The 19,932-nt window shown below is 46.9% G+C and overlaps 1 protein-coding gene across 3 annotated transcripts in view; it reads right to left on the reverse strand.

Annotated features, from left to right (window-relative positions):
* LOC126299520 (uncharacterized) overlaps positions 1-19,932 on the reverse strand; it is a 181,504-nt gene that overhangs the window by 10,207 nt on the left and 151,365 nt on the right. The window lies entirely within an intron of this gene.

Genomic DNA, 19,932 nt, shown 5'->3' on the forward strand with positions numbered 1-19,932 from the left:
AGCAAGTATGGCAGCTGGCTTAGAGACATATGGGAGAGCAAGTATGGCAGCTGGCCTAGAGACATATGGGAGAGCAAGTATGGCAGCTGGCCTAGAGACATATGGGACAGCAATTATGGCAGCTGGCCTCTAGTTGGTATGGGACAGCAAGTACAATGCCTGAACTAGGGATGGTAGTGGACAGGAAGCACAGTGGCTGGCCTAGAGGTCGCATGGGTAGGCGACTATGGTGGTTGGTCGAGAGGTGATATGGGACAAGGGGTGGCAAGCCTCATGTCCGGCAGTGAGGGTGTAGGGGAGAACAAGGACTATGTGCAGCACTGAGGAGAAAGGGACAAGAAGCCACATATCCAGCTATAAGGGGGGGGGGGGGGTTGGGGATGGCAAGCCACATATCCAGCTTTAGGAAGGTAGGGGATGGGAAGCCATAAGTCTGGCAAGAAATGGGTAGGAGGCAAGCACCACATCCAACAGTAAGTGGGTAGGATGCAAGCACCACATCCAACAACAAGTGGGTAGGATGCAAGCACCACGTCCAACAACAAGTGGGTAGGATGCAAGCACCACGTCCAACAACAAGTGGGTAGGATGCAAGCACCTTGTCCGGCAACTAGTGGATATGAGGCAAGCTCGAAGTGTGACGACGACAGGGTACGAAGCAAGCCCCATGTCTGGCAAACACGGGGTAATGGACTGCAAGCTCAGCAGCCGGCAATCAGGATGTAGGAGAAACCAAGACTGGTGACCACCAAAAAGAGAGTAGGTGACGACAGGGGCTAGTTAAGTGCCGGTATGGGACGGAAAGTACAGTGACTGGACAAGAGATGGTATGTGATGGGAAGTATGGTGGCTGATCAAGAGGTGCTATCGGATGGAAATTATGGCGGGCTGGTCAAGAGGTGCTATCGGATGGAAATTATGGCGGGCTGGTCAAGAGGTGCTATGGGATGGAAATTATGGCGGGCTGGTCAAGAGGTGCTATGGGATGGAAATTATGGCGGGCTGGTCAAGAGGTGCTATGGGATTGAACATATGGTGATTGGCCAAGAGGTAGAACAGGACATGTGACAGGAAGAATGGCAGCTGGCCAAGAAGTGGTACAGGCTCAAAAGCATGATGACTGGCCAAGAGGTGGTATAGGACAGAATGTACAATGGCTGACCTACAGTTGGTCTAGAACAGGAATATGGCATCTGGGCTAGAGTTGGCATGGAACAGCAAGAGTGGCAGCTGGTCTAGAGCTGGTATGGAACAGCAAGAGTGGCAGCTGGGCTAAGAGTGGCAGCTGGGCTAAGAGTGGCATGGACCAGCAACAGTGGCAGCTGGGCTAAGAGTGGCATGTACCAGCAACAGTGGCAGCTGGGCTAGAGGTGGCATGGACCAGCGAGAGTGGCAACTGGGCTAGAGGTGGCATGGACCAGCAAGTACGACAGCTGGCCTACAGATGTATGCAACAGAAAGTATAATAGCTGGCCTACAGATATATGGGAGAGGCAAGTATGGCAGCTGGCCTACAGATGTATGGGAGAGCAAGTATGGCAGCTGGCCTACAGATGTATGGGAGAGCAAGTTTGGCAGCTGGCCTACAGATGTATGGGAGAGCAAGTATTTCAGCTGGCCTAGAGACACATGGGAGAGCAAGTATGGCAGCTGGCCTAGAGACACATGGGAGAGCAAGTATGGCAGCTGGCCTAGAGACACATGGGAGAGCAAGTATGGCAGCTGGCCTAGAGACACATGGGAGAGCAAGTATGGCAGCTGGCCTAGAGACACATGGGAGAGCAAGTATGGCAGCTGGCCTAGATACACATGGGAGAGCAAGTATGGCAGCTGGCCTAGATACACATGGGAGAGCAAGTATGGCAGCTGGCCTAGATACACATGGGAGAGCAAGTATGGCAGCTGGCCTAGATACACATGGGAGAGCAAGTATGGCAGCTGGCCTAGATACACATGGGAGAGCAAGTATGGCAGCTGGCCTAGATACACATGGGAGAGCAAGTATGGCAGCTGGCCTAGATACACATGGGAGAGCAAGTATGGCAGCTGGCCTAGAGACACATGGGAGAGCAAGTATGGCAGCTGGCCTAGAGACACATGGGAGAGCAAGTATGGCAGCTGGCCTAGAGACACATGGGAGAGCAAGTATTTCAGCTGGCCTAGAGACACATGGGAGAGCAAGTATGGCAGCTGGCCTAGAGACACATGGGAGAGCAAGTATGGCAGCTGGCCTAGAGACACATGGGAGAGCAAGTATTTCAGCTGGCCTAGAGACACATGGGAGAGCAAGTATGGCCGCTGGCCTAGAGACACATGGGAGAGCAAGTATGGCAGCTGGCCTAGAGACACATGGGAGAGCAAGTATGGCAGCTGGCCTAGAGACATATGGGAGAGCAAGTATGGCAGCTGGCCTAGAGACATATGGGAGAGCAAGTATGGCAGCTGGCCTAGAGACATATGGGAGAGCAAGTATGGCAGCTGGCCTAGAGACATATGGGAGAGCAAGTATGGCAGCTGGCCTAGAGACATATGGGAGAGCAAGTATGGCAGCTGGCCTAGAGACACATGGGAGAGCAAGTATGGCAGCTGGCCTAGAGACATATGGGAGAGCAAGTATGGCAGCTGGCCTAGAGACATATGGGAGAGCAAGTATGGCAGCTGGCCTAGAGACATATGGGAGAGCAAGTATGGCAGCTGGCCTAGAGACATATGGGAGAGCAAGTATGGCAGCTGGCCTCTAGTTGGTATGGGACAGCAAGTACAATGCCTGAACTAGGGATGGTAGTGGACAGGAAGCACAGTGGCTGGCCTAGAGGTCGCATGGGTAGGCGACTATGGTGGTTGGTCTAGAGGTGATATGGGACAAGGGGTGGCAAGCCTCATGTCCGGCAGTGAGGGTGTAGGGGAGAACAAGGACTATGTGCAGCACTGAGGAGGTAGGGACAAGAAGCCACATATCCAGCTATAAGGGGGGGGGGGGGGGTAGGGGATGGCAAGCCACATATCCAGCTTTAGGAAGGTAGGGGATGGGAAGCCATAAGTCTGGCAAGAAATGGGTAGGAGGCAAGCACCACATCCAACAATAAGTGGGTAGGATGCAAGCACCACATCCAACAACAAGTGGGTAGGATGCAAGCACCACGTCCAACAAGTGGGTAGGATGCAAGCACCACGTCCAACAACAAGTGGGTAGGATGCAAGCACCTTGTCCGGCAACTAGTGGATATGAGGCAAGCTCGAAGTGTGACGACGACAGGGTACGAAGCAAGCCCCATGTCTGGCAAACACGGGGTAATGGACTGCAAGCTCAGCAGCCGGCAATCAGGATGTAGGAGAAACCAAGACTGGTGACCACCAAAAAGAGAGTAGGTGACGACAGGCCAGACAGAAAGTACTCAATGGTAGGGGATGGCACAGAGGGTGTATTGACTGCCAAAGTGGGAGTAAGAGACAACAGGTATGGCGGCTGGTCAATATATGATATGGGACAAAACATAAGGTGGCTGGAGAAGAGATTGTATGGAATGGACAATACAGAGGATGGGCAAGAGGTGGTATGGGACAGCATGTGCAGTGGCTGGACAAGAGGTGGTATGGCACAGCATGTGCAGTGGCTGGACAAGAGATGGTTGAGATCACAATTAAGATTTCTGACCAGGAGGTGGTACGACAAATAAGGTAGCTGACCAAGAAGGGTTATGGGGTGGAATGTACGGCAGCTGGCCAAGAGGTGGCATGAGACTGCATGTACAGCAGCTCGCCAAGAGGTGGTATGGGATGGCAAGTACAGTGGCTGGCCTAGAGGTTGTATGGGACAGCAAGAACAGTGGCTGGCCAAGAGGAGACATGGGACAAGAGGTGTTATGGGACGGCAAGCCCCATTTCTGTCAATGAGGAGGCAGGGAATGGCAAACCCTACATCTAGCAACAACGCGGTAGTGAACAAGTACCATGTCTGGGATGAGCATGGGACACCAAGCCCCTTGACCAGCAACAAAAAGGTAGGGAACAGCAAGTCTGGCAGCAAGCAATGAGGGGTAGTGGATGGTATAGACGAGGTATGGAATGCCAAAGAGTGGGTATGGGACAGCAAGTACGGCAACTGGCCAATAAATGGTATGATATGAAAAGTATGGAGGCTGGCAAAGAGATGGTACAGGACACCAGGTACCTCGGGTGGCCAAGAGGTGGTATGGGACACGAGGCAGCAGGGGACGGCAAGCCTGACCTCTAGCAATGAGGAGGTATGGGACAGCAAGCCCAGGTCCAGCAATAAGCGGGTATGGGACGCCAAGCATGCCAATCAGGAATGAGGAGTAGGATACATCATAGAGTGTGTGTAGAATGCAAAGAGGGGGTATGGAACAGCAAGTAAGGCAGCTGGGCAATATGTCATGTTGGACAAAAAGTAAGGCAGCTAGCAAAGAGATGGTATGGAACAAGAAGTATGGTGGATGACCAAGAGGTGGAATGGGATGAAAATTACGGTGGCTGGTCAAGAGGTAGAGCAAGCCCCACATCAAGCAATGGGGGATATGTGATGACAAGCTCGATGTCCGGCACTCAGATGGTAGGGGATGCTAGGCCTGGTGACCAGCATTGAGGGGAAGGGGATGGCATAGAGAGTGTGTGTGGAACGCCAAAGAGAGAGTATGTGACAGCAAGTATGGTATGGGACAGTAGGTTTGGCAGCTGGCCTGGAGGTGGTGCAGGACAGAAAGTACGGATTTCCCAGAGGTGGTAGGGGACAGCAAGTTCCATGTCTGGCAATGATGGGGTAGTGTACGGCCAGCCTTCTGCCAGCAATGAGGGGTACGGGAGGGCGCAAGCCCCATGGTAGGCAATGAGGAGGTTGGGGATGGAAAGCCCCACATTCATCAGAGAGGTGGTAGGGGATAGTAAGCCCCTTGTCTGGCAAAGCTGGTCTAAGGGATGGCAAGCCCCTGGTCCAGCAAAGCTGGTCTAGGGGATGGCAAGCCCCTGGTCCAGCAATGCTGGCTAGGGTACGGCAATGAGTGGCTAGGGGAAAGCAAGACCCACATCTGACAATGAGGGGGTAGAGAATGGCAAAGTCTCATGTCCAGCAATGAGAGGGTAGGGGACAAGCCCCATGTCTGGCAACAAGGCGGTAGGGGATAGCAAGCAGGGCATAGGGGACTCCAAGCATCATGACCAGCACAAGGAGGTAGGGGACAGTAGGCCTGGCTGCTGGCAATGAGGGTAAGGGATGGTATTGAGGGTGTATGGAATGCCAAAGAGGGGGTATGCAATAGCAAGTATGGCAGTTGGCCAATATGTGGTATAGGAAAAAAGTATTGTGTCTGGCAAAGAGATGGTATGGGACTCAGGTATGGTGGCTGGCCAAGAGGTGGCATGGGACAGCATGCACAATGGCTGACCTACAGTTGGTATAGGACAGGAATGTGGCAGCTGGCCTAGAGGTGGCACAGAACAGCAAGTAAAGCAGCTGGCCTCGAGGTGGTACGGGACAGCAAGTAAAGCAGCTGGCCTCGAGGTGGTACGGGACAGCAAGTACAGTGGCTGGCCTCGAGGTGGTACGGGACAGCAAGTACAGTGGCTGGCCTAGAGGTGGCAAGGTGCATCAATTACAGGCCGCTGGCCTAGAGGCGGCACAGGAAAGCAATTACAGTGGGTGGCCTAGATGCAGCATAGAAAAGCAATTACAGTGGGTGGCCTAGATGCAGCATAGAAAAGCAATTACAGTGGGTGGCCTAGATGCAGCATAGAAAAGCAATTACAGTGGGTGGCCTAGATGCAGCATAGAAAAGCAATTACAGTGGGTGGCCTAGATGCAGCATAGAAAAGCAATTACAGTGGCTGGCCTAGATGCAGCATAGAAAAGCAATTACAGTGGCTGGCCTAGAGGTGGCATGGGACAGCAATTACAGTGGCTGGCCTAGAGGTGGCATGGGACAGCAATTACAGTGGCTGGCCTAGATGCAGCATAGAAAAGCAATTACAGTGGCTGGCCTAGATGCAGCATAGAAAAGCAATTACAGTGGCTGGCCTAGAGGCAGCATAGAAAAGCAATTACAGTGGCTGGTCTAGAGGCGGTATAGGAAAGCAATTGCAGTGGCTGGGCTAGAGGTGACATGGACAAGAGGTGGGCAAGCCCCACATCCGGCAATGAGTAGGTAGGGGAAGGCAAGGCCCACATCCAGCAGTGAGGAGGTAGGGGAAGGCAAGGCCCACATCCAGCAGTGAGTAGGTAGGGGAAGGCAAGGCCCACATCCAGCAGTGAGTAGGTAGGGGAAGGCAAGGCCCACTTCCACCAATGAGGAGGTAAGGGTGGCAATCCCCATGTCCGGCAATGAGGTTCTGGGGGGCAGCAGGTCATATATCTGGGGGAGGGGGGGTAGGGGGATGGGAAGCCCCACGTCTGGCAACAAAGGGGTAATAGGCAAGTCCCAAGTTTGGTAATGGGGGGAAGGGGGGTAGAAAGTAAGCCCCATGTCTGGCAGCAAGGGGGTATGGGATGTCATGTGGCAAGCAGATTGATGAAAAGCTTCATAACCACCAAAAAGGAGGCATGGGATGGCAGGCCTGGCAGCCAGCAATGAATTGTAGGAGAGGGCACAGAGGGTGTATTGAATGCCAAAGAGGGGGTATGGAAAAAGTATGGTGGCTTCCCAATATGAGGTATGGGACAAAAGGTGCAGTGACTGGCAAAGAGATGGTATGGAATGAATAGTATGGAGTTTGGCAAAGAGGTGGTATTGTATGTCATGTACACTGGCTGGCCAGGAGATAATATGGCATGGCTTGTACAGTGGCTGGCCAGGTGGTGGCATGGCATAACTTCCACAGTGGTTGGCCAGGAGATGGCATGGCATGGTTTGTACAGTGGCTGGCCAAGAAGTGGCTGAGAGGGCAAGTAAGGTGGCTGGCCAAGACATAATATTGCACAGCAATGTGAATTGCTCAGAGGTGGCATGGGATAGCAAGTACAGCATCTGGACTACAGGTGGTGTGGGACAGCTAGTACAGCATCTGGACTACAGGTGGTGTGAGACAGCTAGTACAGCGTCTGGACTACAGGTGGTATGGGACAGCTAGTACAGTGTCTGGACTACAGGTGGTATGGGACAGCCAGTACAGCAGCTGGCCTAGAGGTGGTATGGGACAGCTAGTACAGCAGCTGGCCTAGAGGTGGTATGGGACAGCTAGTACAGCAGCTGGCCTAGAGGTGGCATGGGACAGCTAGTACAGCAGCTGAGGTGGTATGGGACAGGGTACGGCAGCTGCCCTAGTGGTGGTATGGGACAGGGTACGGCAGCTGCCCTAGAGGTGGTATGGGACAGGGTATGGCAGCTGCCCTAGTGGTGGTATGGGACAGGGTACGGCAGCTGCCCTAGAGGTGGTATGGGACAGGGTACGGCAGCTGCCCTAGAGGTGGTGTGGGTCAGCAAATATGGCAGCTAGTATAGAGGTAGTATGGGATGGAACTACAGTGGCTGGCTTAGAGGGTGTATGGGTAAGTACAATGACTGACATGCAGGTGGCTCGGGACAGGAAGTACGGTGACTGGCCAAGATGTGGTGTGGGATGAAAAGTTTGGCAGCTGGCTAAGATATGGTATAGGGCATGGGACAGAAAGTATGGCGTTTTACCACAAGGTGGTATGGGACGGGAAGTAAGGGTGTGCCCAAGAAGTCGCCCACCAATAGGTGGTATGGTATGGGAGGTCAGTGGGGCAGGCAACAGGTGGTAAGTGAAGGAAGTCAAAAGCTAGGCAAGAGGTGGTAAGTGAAGGAGGTCAAAAGCTAGGCAAGAGGTGGTAAATGAAGGAGGTCAAAAGCTAGGGAAGAGGTGGTACGAGAAGGAAGTCAAAAGCTAGGGAAGAGGTGCTACGTGAAGGAAGTCAAAAGCTAGCCAAGAGGTGGTACGTGAAGAAAGTCAAAAGCTAGCCAAGAGGTGGTACGTGAAGGAAGTCAACAGCTAGCCAAGAGGTGGTATGTGAAGGAAGTCAACAGCTAGCCAAGAGGTGGTATGTGAAGGAAGTCAACAGCTAGCCAAGAGGTGGTACGTGAAGGAAAGTATGGTGCCTGGCAAAGAGGTGGTAGGGATTGACAGTAATGTGGATGGGCAAAAGGTTGTAAGGGATGGTCAATATGGTGGCTAGCCAAGAGGTTGTATGGGGTGGAAAGAATGGTGGCTGACCAAGAGGTGATACAGGAAGCAAGCCCCACATCTGGCACTGAGGGGATATTGGATGGCACACCCAAAATCTGGCAATGAGGGGGTAGGGCATGCTAAGCCTGACAACCAGCAATTAGGGGCAGGGGGTGGCATAGAGGGTATGTAGAACTCCAAAGAGGCTGTGTGGGACAGAAAGTAAGTGCAGCTGGCCAATATGTGGTATGGGATGGCAACTATAGCAGCTGGCCAAGAGATGGCTGAGACAGCAAGTAAGATTGCTGACCAAGAGGTGGTATTGGACGGCATATAAGACAGCTGGCCAAGAGGAGGTATGGGTTGGAAAGTGTGACAGCTGGCCAATATGTGCTATGGGACTGCATGTACTGACTGCATGGCTGACATAGAGGTGCTATGGGACAGGATGTACAGTGACTGGTCTGGAAATGGCATGGAACAGCAACTATGCCAGGAGGCTGAGTGGTGACATTGGACAAAAGATGTTATGGGACAGCAACCACATGTCTGGGAATTAGGAAGTAGGCAATGGCAAGCTGTATGTCCAGCAGTGAGGAGGCAGGGGATGGCAAACCCCAGGTCTGGTAGTGAGGGGGCAGGGGATGGCTAACGCCATTTCCGGAAATGAGGGGCAGGAGATGCCAAGCATGGCGACCAGCAGTGAAGGGTAGGGGATGTCATTGAGAGTGTGTGGAATGATACAGAGGGGGTATGGGACAGCAAGTATGGAACCTGGCCAATATGTGGTATGGGTCAGCAAATATGGCACCTGGCAAAAAGGTGGTATGGAACAAGATGTATGGAGGCTGGCAAAGAGGTGGTATGTCAGGGAAAGTGCAACAGTTGGACAAAAGGTGGTATGCAATGGCAAGTCCAATGTCTGCCAATGAGGGGGCAAGGGACAGCGGACCCCATCACCCGCAATGAGGAGCTATGGAACTCCAAACCACACGTCTGCCAATGAGAGGGCAGGGAAAGGCAAGCCCCACATACAGCAATGAGGGAGTACGGGACGAGCTCCACGTTTGGCAATGAGGGGGTATGGGATGGCACTCCTGACACCAGGCAAATAATGGTGGGGGACAGCAGAGAGGGAGTATCAATTGGCAAAGACAGGATAGGGGACAACAAATATGGTGGCTGGCCAATTTGTGCTATGGGCAAACAGTTTTGCACCTGTCATGGTATGGTACAGACAGTATGGAGGCTGGCAAAGAGGTGGTGGAGATGGCAAATAAGGTGGCTGGCCAAGAGGTGAAATTGGACGCAAGCTGGCTGGCCAAGAGACTGTATGGGAATGGAAGTACAACGGCTGACCTATGGGTGGTATGGGACAGGACATACAACAGCCGGCCTAGAGGTGGCTTGGGACCTCAAGTACTGCGGCTGTTCTAGAGGTGACATGGGACAGTAAGTACCGCAGTTGACATAGAAGTGGTATGGGACAGCAACTATGGCAGCTGGTATGGGGTATAAAGCATGGTGGCTGGTGAATAGGTGTTATGAGACGGAAAGTATGGCTGCTAACCAAGATATGGTATAGGGCGGACAGTACAGATGACTGCTAAGAGGTGTTATGGGACAGAATGTAGGGCGGTTGGTGAAGAGGTGTTATGGACAGAATGTAGGGTGGTTGGTGAAGAGGTGTTATGGACAGAAGGTAGGGTGGTTTGAGAAGAGGTTTTATGGGACGAAAGAAACGGCAGTTGGTGAAGAGGTGTTATGAGGCAGAAGGTAGGGCAGTTGGTGAAGAAGTGGTGTGGGATGGAAAGTATGATGGCTGGTCAAGAGGTGGTATGGGATGTCAAGTAGGGATATGGGACAGCAAGTACAGCAGCTGGCCAAGAGGTAGTATGGGACATGGGACAGAAAGTGACATGGCTGGGCAAGAGGTGGGGGACGGACAGACAGCACAGCGGCTGGCCCCAAGAGGTTGCATGAAACGGCAAGTAAGGTGGGTGGCCAAGAGGTAGAATAGGATGGCAAGTATGACAACTAGCCAAGAGGTAGAATGGGATGGCAAGTATGACAACTGGCCAAGAGGTAGAATGGGATGGCAAGTATGACAACTGGCCAAGAGATGGTATGGGGCAGCAAGTACAGTTACTGGCATACAGGTGGAACGGAACAGCAAGTGCATCCAGTGGCCCCGAGGTTGTGTGGGACACAAAATAAGGTGGCTGGCCAAGAGATGGTATGGGATGGAAAGTCAGTGCATATCAGGGATGGAAAGTTCAGCAGATGGCCAAGAGGTGGTATGGGACAGAAAGTAATGTGGCTTGCCAATTGATGGTACTGGAGGGAAAGTACAGCACATGGCCATGAGGTGGTATGGGGCAGCAAGCACCACTTCAGCAATGAGAAGGTAGGGGTTGGCAAGCCCCACATTCAGTAATGATGGCTAGGAGATGGAAAGCCCAACATCTGGCAATTAGGTGGTACGGGGACAGCAAGAAACACGTCCAGAAACGAGATGGTAGGGGAGAATCCCCACATCTGGCAACAACGGGTTGGGTACGTCAAGCCCAGCAGCAAGCAGGGGGTATGGGACACCAAGCCTGACAACCAGCTTCAAGGTTGCAGCTGCAATGGGTAGGGGGTGGCATAGAGGGTGTATGGAACATCAAAGAGGGGGTATGGGACAGCAAGTATGGCAGAAGGACAATATCTGGTATGGGATGAAAAGTACGGTGGCTTGAGAACAGATGGTATGGGATGAAAGATATGGTGGCTGGCCATGGGGTGCTGTGGGACAGAAGTACGGCGGCTGTCCAAGAAGTGGTGTGGGACATGGAAGGGAAAGAATGGAGGCTGGGCAAGAGGTGGTATGGAACAGAAAGTACGGAGGGTAACGAAGAGGTGGTATGGAACAGAATATACGGAGGGTAGCGAAGAGGTGACATGGGGTAGAAAGTACGGAGGGTAGCGAAGAGGTGACATGGGGTAGAAAGTATGGCGGCTGTCCAAGTGGCGGTATGGGATGGAATGTATGCAGCTGACCAAGAGGTGGTAAGGCATGGGAAGTATGCCGGCTGGCCGATTGGTGGTATGGGTTGGAAATTATGGCGGCTGGCCGATTGGTGGTATGGGTCAGAAATTATGGCGGTTGGCCAAGTAGTGGTACGGGACAGACAGTATGGCAACTGGCCAGGAGATGGTATGGGACAGGTAGTACGGCAGCTGGTCAGTAAGTGGTATGGGATGGAAAGCCAAGAAGTGGTATGTGACAAAGTATGGGATGGCAAGTACAATGGCTGGCCAAGAGGTGGTACTGGATGGGAAGTAACGTGGCTGCCCAAGAGCTGGCACGAGTCAGAATGTACAGCAGCAGGCCAAGAGGTGGTGTGAGATGGGATGTGTGGCGACTGGCCAAGATGTGGTAGATGGGATATGTGCGGCAGCTTGCCCAGGTTGGTATGAGCTGTCAAGTTCGGCGGCCGACCAAGATGATGTGTGGGACCTAAAGTACAGTGGCTGGTCAAGTGGTAGAATGGGATGGAGAGTACAGCAGCAAGTGGTATGGGACAGCAATTATGGCGGCTGGCCAGGATATGGTCTGGACGGCTAGTATTGTGGCTGGCTTGGAGGTGGTATGGGATGGCAAGTAAGGCAGCTGGCCAGGAGAGGGTGTAGGATGGTAATTATGATGGTTGGAGAACAGGTCAGGTGGTTGGGACTGTAATTATGAAGGTTGGATAAGAGGTCAAGTGGTATGGGACTAATTATGAAGGTTGGATAAGATGTCAGGTGGTACGGGATGGTAATTACAGTGATTGGTTAAGAAGTCAGATGGTATGAGATGGTAATCAGGGAGGCTGTCTAAAAGGTGAAGCGGGCAATGGTGCTGCAATTACAGCATTTGGCAAAGAAGTGGTTTGGCATGGTAATTATGGCAGTTCACAAAAAGGCGGTATTAGATGGTAAGAAGAGTAATTGGCAAATAGTTTGTACATTATAGTAGTGGTGGTAGTTGGCAAAGAGCGGGAAAGGGAATGGAAGTTACGGAGGTTGACTGTGAGAATACACACATAATGGATGGCTCAGGTGATAAGAGGGAGGCACATAAGGAATGAGTTGGATAAGGCAAGATGTAAAGGTTGGCTCAGGTGACCGGGGGGGGGGGGGGGGGGCGTGTTACAAGGGATGGCTCAGGTGAGGGGAGTATACAAGGAATGGTTGAGGTGAGGGGATATAAAAGATACTCAGGTAAGGGGGGATATAACGGATGACTTGTATGATGAGGGGGGGATATAGGGAATACTCAGGTATTTGGGGGGAGGGGGGGTACACAGGATTGGTCACAATGATGGCAGAACATAAGGGATGGCTGCGAGGATGAGGTGGGGGGGGGGGGGGGGGGAGAGATAAGGGATTGGTGAGGGGATGAGGGGGCAATATAAATGATGGCTCAAAGGATGAGGTGGTAACATACGTGATGGTCAAAAGGATGAGGAGACAATATAATGGATGGCCCACAGAACAGGAGGGGACAGAAGGGATGACTCTGAGAATGGGATGGCACATAAGTGTTGACTCAGAAATGGGGAGGGGGCGGTAAGGGACGGCTTACAGTGAGAGAAGTGGAGGAATAGAGGGATTTAAGGAAGAAAGGAATATAATTAAATTTAGGTATCGGAAGTACAGAGTGTGAACGGAATGGGTCCTACAGGCAACATGGATTGAACTTACAAGGAATGAAGAAAATACGGGAGGGAGGAAGGGAGGAAGGGAGGAAGGAAGGACGGGAGATTAGGGTTAAAAGTCCCATCAACATCAAGATCATTAGAGACAGAGCACAAACACAGATTGTTTCAATGATGACAAAGGATGCAGACTACAACAACCATCATCCTCAATGAGAGTGAAGGCACGATAGGAAACAAGGGTCGTGGTAGGGCAGAGTGGGAGGAGTGGGCCAGGGTGGAGGCAGTGCAAGGTAGGATTTGAGCAGTGGTGTGGCAAGTTTAATGACAGGGTTAGGTCGCTAAGGCAGGGCAAAGTCACAGTGGTAAAGAGAGTGGTTTGATGGAGCTAAAGAGTTGCATGATGGTGTGTAAGTGGTGGCACGGGCTGAAGATGGTGAGGCACTGCAAATTGCAAGGCAAGAGTGGCGGGGTGGATCAGGCGAGGGAACGTGGGGTGGAGGCGGAGAGTGGGGCAGTGCTGTCACTACCAGAATATTTGCAAGATGCTAGGCAATTTTCTCTGTTCCACATCTGCATCCTGCACGTAAATTTCCATCACACACTAAAACTTAACAGAAATTTAGAAACTGATCACAACTTTTCTCTATTCGTGCTCAAATGGAAAAACTATTATTTCATCTATCAGCAAGTGCATTAACTTACACCAGGTACATACTATGCCACTATATCAAAGGTCTCATTTTCATTTGAGAATGACCTCTTAGAAAAACAACTACCTTTGCATTTTTGGTGCACAACACCATGACTCTTAAAAAAATTATAATGGAAGTAGACAATGTTGCATTTGCTAAAAATATTGATAACCTAGATATTCTTAGGTAATCTCTACTCAATCTAAGAAGCAAGAGAAAGAAAGAAGTTTACCCAATAGGAAAGGATTTAATTCCTTCCCATACATTGCAGTCTTTCATTTGCAAGTATTGTATTACTGAGGGGGTGAAACATGATGGTGGCATACAGACTAGTTGCCTCATATACTATCAAGTATGTAGCCGAGGTGTACAAACACATCCAACAGATGGATAACATGGAACATGTCTCCAAATCAACTTCATGAACTGAATAAAGCAAGATCTTGTTAGATCTGAAAAACTGTAATGCAACTACCATTTTGTATCAACAATTTATATAAAAAATTTGTACTCACTTTATCCCCTCCTAGTTTACTTCTGTTGAAGTTAATTATCTCTGTGCAGTTACGGTTTATGGGTTAAGTCAGATCCGGCTATCCTGTAAAATGTCTTTAAAGAGGAAAAGAACTAAACTTCTACCTCACAGAAACTTAAAAGCACACGAACCAGCATACATTGTTCCAAAGGTATAGTGTTCAATAGCTCAGTACTTCAGCCATTAAAATTTCCCTCTACTTTCCTGATGCCAGGAGTGGGCTCTCACGCTGTGCCCTACTCTGCTGAATGTAAGCAAATACATAGCTCAGGTAGAGTTTGTATGTTTATTATTATGTCAATCATATCAAGTGTTCAAAATTTTCACTTGCTTCAAAGTGATTCCAGACAAACAATACTGCGTGTTGGTCTTTATGTACTTATTGCAGCACAAGCCTATGTCACACAACATTTCATGACTTAAGGATTTGTCAGTATTTCAATGTATATCTCATTTTAAGGATCCCCCACAAATAGAAGTCCAGAGTTGTTAATTCTGGTGAGCGTAAAGGCCACTTTGTGATTCCTAACAGATTAAACAATCTACAAATGTTCAGTTAAGATGGTCTGTGATTAACTTCATCTGCAAACTAAATCTTGCATAGAGACACTTTGCAGTTTTCATAAACTCCATTCAAAGAAATCTAACCAATTTTAAAAATCTTTGTCACGAAGTTGTTGATGGAGTAAAATGTGAAAAGGATGAAACACATTGGAATGTAGTATTAACAGAATACTCCTTTAGCTGAGCCCACAACTAAATTCAATCAGCCTTGTAGTGACATGTGGATTGTGTGTTACGGCAGCTAAAAAGGTAACTGTTTATTCCATCAGCTGCTGTTCATTTTCATTGGAGTATTTTCTTCTTCACACTTCCAGTTTCTTGAACTTTTTTAAATAATATTTGCAATGGGACATCATGTGACCTTGGCACGATCAAGATATCTTTCAGCATACAACCATACCACTGCTGTAACAATTTGCCATAAACAAAAGCTATAACCACATTTTCAACTGATGTACACATTATGAAAATATGAATAGCTTAACATGCAAATTATTATCTGATCACTACAACAGCAGAGCACAGACTGATTTTCTTCTAGAGCATATGTAAACGCACAAAACATACTCAGTTTACAAGTAAGCTTACATTTGGTACAGAAGGGCAGACATTTTGTATGACTCTGGTGGCAAGATAGTGGTATGTGGCACTGTTATTTTATTACTTTCTGAACCAGTTTCACACGTGTTGCTGAAATACTGTTAGAAACTCCTTTCCTGTGTCACAGAAGAAAGTATATAGTCCCATAAAAAAAGCATAAGTGACATAATTCGGCACCTATAAACACTAAAAGTTACTTGTGTATGTCAGGAAATTAGACAATGTTTGTTATAACTTGCCAAAAACTGCAATTTAACATATTTATTCTTTCTGGACATATTTCGAGTGGTATGTCTTAGTTGGTTGATTGATCTGAGGGAATGGACTAAACAACGAGGTCATCGGTCCCCTGGGATTAGGGAAAGAAGTTGATTGTGCCCTTCTAAAGGGACTATTCCAGCATTTACCTGAAGTGATTTCAGGAAATCACAGAAAACCTTAATCAGGATGGCAGCCTGCGTGTTTGAACACATCCTCATGAATGCGAGTCCATTGCGCTAACAACAGTGCCACCTCACTCGACATATGTCTCAGTATTTGGAAATGTAACACAGAGTGGTGCTATCGTGTAACTGATGGCATCGGTTACATCTGTTCCACCTTACAGAAAAATGGCTTGAATTGAATATTCTCATTTATGGATATCTAAATACGGTATTTTTCAGAGACATGTAGTACATTTCTATTCCACACAGGAATATCTGCCAACAAAACTGTGTCACACCATTCAAAAGATAATTGTAAAGACTGTCATTAGATTACTTACCTAGTAATTTCTGAACAACTATCTGAGTTTACTGACATCAGTATGTTGAAGGACTACGAAACCTTTCATGATGAACTGTTCCCTCACGAGATCAGCAACAAACACTTTCACTACTTGTCTCTTGACTTTCCACTGACATCGTTGTAAATTAGACCTTTCAATGGTTTTCAACTCCAGTGAAAAGATAATAGCCACAGCATCAATGTTAAAAGAGCACAGCTCCAAACGAAGGGATACTTCATAAAAGAATGACTGAGGCATCCTATTTACAGCTAGGATGGCAGCTTAATCATTTCATATCTTAAATATTGTGAAATAAATGTCTACACTGTAATGTAAGATATGCAGTACAAGCATACATTTTTTGGATATATGATGATTATTGAAACAGTGGGCAAAATATGCACTAATTTCTGGTATAAAATTTTGTCAGTAACATAATAAAAGAATGAATTTGAACATATAACTTAATGATTATACTATCTGACAACAAGAAAAAATAAGCATTTGCTAATTTTTAAGTCATGCTCTACTTCTGGTAGACTTTTATGACCAGAAATGTTTATAGCTCAGGAAAATTGGGGACAGGGAGTTTTTTCCAATTCAGAAAAATAATCAACTTTCATTTTCTGACTAACGGCTTTCAAACTCTGTCTCAACTATCTAAGCTAGTAATAAAGAAGTGTAGGTATGTATTATAGTTTTGGGAAGCAATATCATGCACTCCTGGCTGAGAACATTGGCTGACAAAGAATTCTTATTTCAACCAACATAATGGAAATTGTACAGTGATTTCTTGAAGTTTTTCAACAATTTTTCACTGACTATACAAGAACTATTTCATACAGTCATACTTGGTACTTTTTGTAGATGATAAGCGTTATAATTAATCTACTTAGAGGGACAGCAAAATAAGAAAATGTCATCATGTTTTTCTGAGAATCAATAAGTTGACCTGTACAAATGGATTCTTATCTTATTATTCAGATCAAACTAAATAGCACAGTAACAACTATTAATGCAGCAAATGAGCAGGAGTCAGTGGATATGATAGAATGTTCATAATTTTGGATCTTACATACTGATTAATATATGAAATGAGAGGAACACATTACAGAGCTTCCCAAATATCCAAGATGAGGACTTTTGGCTCTCAGCATAACTGCTAGTTTGAGAAACAAACAAATCAACAGATTAACACACTTTGCATTTTTCCAAGCTTTCATGTATTATGGTATAATTTTCTGAGGTCACTCATCACTTAGGACGAAAGTAGCAATTCCACAAATGTGAACAGTCAGGATAATATGTTGTGTTCAGCCACTGTCACCTTGTTCATTTCCCTTCACTATATGAAGGGTGTCTCTCCTACAAGTCAGCAGTTGCATTTAATATGGTGTTTCAGCATGTATTTGCATTTTCACTCTTGCAGTGTGTAGATGGATTCTGCCTGAGCAAATATTGCTTATCACACCACTCATGCAATGCTCAAGGTCAACAAAAAGTGTTGGCTTGTTTCCCATTACAAACAAAATGGTTTTTGAAGTGGAATTTTGCACGCCCATTCAATAGAGTGGTTCCCAATTAGTGTAGAATGATTTTGTACTAAGAGATATGTGTTAAAAGAGACAGTGAAACCTTTTCTTTGCAACATCTTCATTGCCTGACTTACCTCACATGCTGCCCTGGCCCGTGATGTCTGCTACCACCATGCAGCACTGCTACTCAGCCACTGCTGAACTACTTATTATTATCAGTGTTTTACTGTCGCTATTAAAACATACTGCTAAAGCAAGTATTACACTAGACTAATTTGGAACTGCTCTATCAAATGGGCAAGTAGAATTTAGCTTTAAAAATAATTTTGTTTGTAACTGGATATAATCAAATGCTTTCTGTTGACACTAGGTATAGATGAAATGTGAGGCGCAATATCTGTCTGGGCCAGCTTCATATACCAACTGCAGAAATGAGATTGAAAGTATCTTCTGAAAAACCATAGAAAATGCGCCTGATGACTGTTAGGAGAGTCACCCTGTACATTAGTAATTTCCACAGTGATGATCCTGGAAGCAAACAGCTTTTGTTACTCATTAATAAAGTTGTCAGTGGTTCAGAAAGGAGTTCAGTATGTATCCACAAATTGACCATTAGCCCAATAATACAAAATATCTGACAAGTATCCAGGCAACTTTTAACTCTAACCTGAAATCATTTGTTTTGGACAACTCCTATTCCATAGATGAATATTAAATTAAGCACTGGTAAAATATGGCAATACTAGAAAAATATCCAGAATAAGATTTTCACTCTGCAGTGGAGTGTGTGCTGATATGAAACTTCCTGGCAGATTAAAACTGTGTGCCCGACCGAGACTCGAACTCGGGACTTTTGCCGACCAGTCTCGGTCGGGCACACAGTTTTAATCTGCCAGGAAGTTTCATATCAGCACACACTCCACTGCAGAGTGAAAATCTTATTCTGGATATTTTTCTAGTATTGCCATATTTTACCAGCGCTTAATTTAATATTCATCTATGGAATAGGAGTTGTCCAAAACAAATGATTTCAGGTTAGAGTTAAAAGTTGCCTGGATACTTGCCAGATATTTTGTATTATTGGGCTAATGGTCAATTTGTGGATACATACTGAACTCGGCAAAGACCCCGAGTTCGAGCCTCGGTCGGGCACACAATTTTAATCTGCCAGGAAGTTTCTAGAGAAATATGTTTACTATGTTGTTAAATCTTTGTTTCTCTTGTTATGTGTACTGATGATTAACATGTCATTTTTTATGAAATTCAAGCCATTCTTCTAATTAGTATTCTGTATAATGCAGTCATACACACAAACAGATCAGCTATACGTAAGTCTGTCAAATGATTTTATTCATATTTCTATAGAAATTGAGCAAATATTTTGTGTGACATTTACGAAGTAACTAATTTGTGCCTGACTAACAATGGTGAATTTTATCCTTGAAATTGTGATTGTCATCGCTCTGTACACATTGTGCCCTCATCCTGTGTAACCTCATGACAGCCTCCCATCTAGAAGAATATGTAAAAACAATGATTGCAATCTAAAGCAGTAACTTATGCTTCTCAACTTTTCTCGTTTCAGATAGTTAACAGGTTGTGTTCCATTGTACGAGTATTCTGATCCATTTAAACCTGACTGCCTATCCCAAAAGTAATGTTGTCTCATATACCAGTGCAACTGAAAAGCCACAACCATGCCAGATATGATTAATCAGTGTGCATGATAGGGACACCTGAGGCCATATGAATGGGAATTTTCACCATCTCTCTTCCCGATGTGAGTGCTTTGACATGGCGGAACACCATACATGTGTGACACAGAAAAGAAAGAAAAATGTGGTAAAGTCGCAGCAAAATATACAAATACAGGAAAATCAGACCCTATTTTTGGCATGTGTATCTATTGCACCTTCTTTTCTGTCTCCATCAAATGCAACCTGAAAGTTAGTGCTGACATTTGCTTTGTTTCTCCACTAAAACTGTAGATTAGGTGTACTATATGATTAACATCAAACATGTTTTTCTTTGTTTGTACTATATTTTGCTGAAATTGGAGAATATTTCACACAAGGGCAATGTAGTTTTTCTCTTTTCTTTCCCCCCCCCCCCCCCCCTCCCCCGATACAAACAAATTCGTTGTAAGTAATGCAGCAAGATGAGATGTGACACTGTTTTTTTTTTCCAACTCCTTATGAAAAGTATTGATATTCTTGATTGCAGTAATCACTTTTTATGTCCGGTTTTAGATACTAATAGCTATATCCAGATTAACACACTTCAACCTCAATCCAATATCAGTTACAACAAATATCACTCAACAACTATTCTTGCAACAAAAAACTAAAGCAAGGAACAATTAAAAATTCTTTGCTGTATAAAACCTACCTATTGACATACCTGTACATCAGTCCAT

The sequence above is a fragment of the Schistocerca gregaria genome, chromosome X (assembly GCF_023897955.1).
Source record: "Schistocerca gregaria isolate iqSchGreg1 chromosome X, iqSchGreg1.2, whole genome shotgun sequence".
NCBI classification, from domain to species: domain Eukaryota; kingdom Metazoa; phylum Arthropoda; class Insecta; order Orthoptera; family Acrididae; genus Schistocerca; species Schistocerca gregaria.